Below are 2,230 nucleotides of genomic sequence, written 5' to 3'. Positions count from 1 at the left end.
GTCTTGTTCTGTTGCCGAGGCTGGAGTGCAGTGGTGTGATCATGGCTCACTGTCACCTTGACCTCCCGGGCTCAAGAGATCCTCCCACCTCAACCTCCCAAGTAGCTAGTGCTTTATTTATTTATTTATTTACTTACTTACTTATTTTTATTTTTTGAGACAGACTCTCGCTTTGTAGCCAGACTGGAGTGCAGTGATATGATCTCAGCTCACTGTAACCTCTGCTTCCTGGGTTCAAGCGATTCTCCTGCCTCAGTCTCCCGAGTAGCTGAGAGTACAGGCACATGCCACCACGCCCAGCTGATTTTTTTATACTTTTAGTAGAGATGGGGTTTCACCATGTTGGCCAGGATGGTCTCAATCTCCCAACCTCGTGATCTGCCTGCCTTGGCTTCCCAAACTGCTGGGATTACAGGCATGAGCCACCGCGCCCGGCCTAGTGCTTTAATTTTTAACTGCAGAACATATGATTCAGTTGAGTTTATTTTACTTTTTTAAGAAAAAAGTTAATGCAGAATTGGGGGGATTAACATGGGCATGTTGCCTATGTTAGAATGACTAAGTTAAACCTCTTAATTTTTATTTGTCCAAGGCAGACATGATACAAGGACTACATACTACCAAAACAACTCCCCTGGCTGCAGAAACCATGCTGTAAGTTCCTCTGGGATGCTGACTGCCTTTTGCCACTTTGAACTGGTTATTGCCATGGTGGTGTGAATTCTGTCAATTCACTGGATGGGTGGGGAAATGAACATTTCGCCCAAAGCTTTAGGCAAAAGTGAGTTTTTGTTTGCTTGTTTTTCTTTTGGCTTTCACTTTTAAATCTTAAACGCTACGATTGCAGGCTGCACATGTGACAGGCAATGAGCAGGTGAAGAACCAATGGAAAAGTGTTCAAAAACACCTGCATTAGCTAACAAGCTTTTGAATGTATTGCTGTGGTCTACAGAGTAGGCTGGAGAAGGCAGCGGAGATGCTATATCAACTACTACAGCCCTAAAACAAGTTGGTGTCTCTGTGGACTTTAAAATTGTTCCTATGCAGCTTATTTTATTTTTGTTTAATCAAATAAATAAGAGGGTTTTTCCATGGCCAAAAAAAAAAAACAATAATAGTTGGAGATTTCCATGCCCCACTTTCAATAATACATAGAACAACTAGGCAGAAGATCAACACGGAAATAGAATATTTGAACCAACCAGACCTAATACATCTATAGTATACTCCATGAGCAACAACAGAATATATATTCTTCTCAAGAGTACATGGAACATTCTCCAAGGTAGATAATCTGTTATTTTATAAAATAAGTCTTAATGCATTTAAAAGGATTGAAATCATACAAAGTATATTCTGTAGTCACAGTGGAATAAAATTAGAAATTAATAACAGAAGGAAGTTGGAGAAATTAACAAATGTGTGGAATTTAAACAACACACTCCTGAATAACCAGTGATCAAAGAATAAATCACAAGATAAATTTAAAAATTCTTTGAGATAGGCTGGGTTCGGTGGCTCACACCTGTAATCCCAGCACTTTGGGAGGCCAAGGTGGTTGGATCACCTGAGGTCAGGAGCTCAAGACCAGACTGACCAAGATGGTGAAACCCCATCTCTACTAAAAATACAAAAATTAGCCATGTATGGTGGCGGGCACCTGTAATCCCAGCTACCCGGGAGGCTGAGGCAGGAGAATCACTTGGACCCGGGAAGCAGAGGTTGCAGTGAGCTGAGAGCACACCATTGCACTCCAGCCTGGGCAACAGAGCGAGACTCCACTTCAAATAAATAAATAATTAGAGATAGGAGGAATTTTGGACTCCCCGAGTCACAATAGAGGAGGGACAGGCAACCCTGGACCCCCAGGTCAGTGACACATGCACTCTGTGGTCTCAGCCCAGGCCTGCCTCACAGAGTGATAAGCCTTGTCAACATGACTAAGGTCACTGGGAATGAGACAAGCCCAGACCCAAAGGAATCTGCTGGGCCACCCAGCAGTCATATCACTACACCTGTGCATTCCTCACCTGAAGCTGCCTTCCCCACCCTCAGCAAAACCTCATCATTAATGTTTTTCTCTTTCTATCTACTTTTTTTTTGTTTTGTTTTGAGACAGAGTTTCGCTCTTCTTGCCCTGGCTGTAGTGCAATGGCACGATCTCAGCTCACTGCAACCTCTGTCTCCTGGGTTCAAGTGATTCTCCTGCCTCAGCCTCCTGAGTAGCTGG

The sequence above is a fragment of the Mandrillus leucophaeus genome, unplaced genomic scaffold (genome assembly GCF_000951045.1).
Source record: "Mandrillus leucophaeus isolate KB7577 unplaced genomic scaffold, Mleu.le_1.0 Scaffold208, whole genome shotgun sequence".
Classification (NCBI taxonomy): domain Eukaryota; kingdom Metazoa; phylum Chordata; class Mammalia; order Primates; family Cercopithecidae; genus Mandrillus; species Mandrillus leucophaeus.
Note: the sequence above shows the minus strand (reverse complement) of the source record.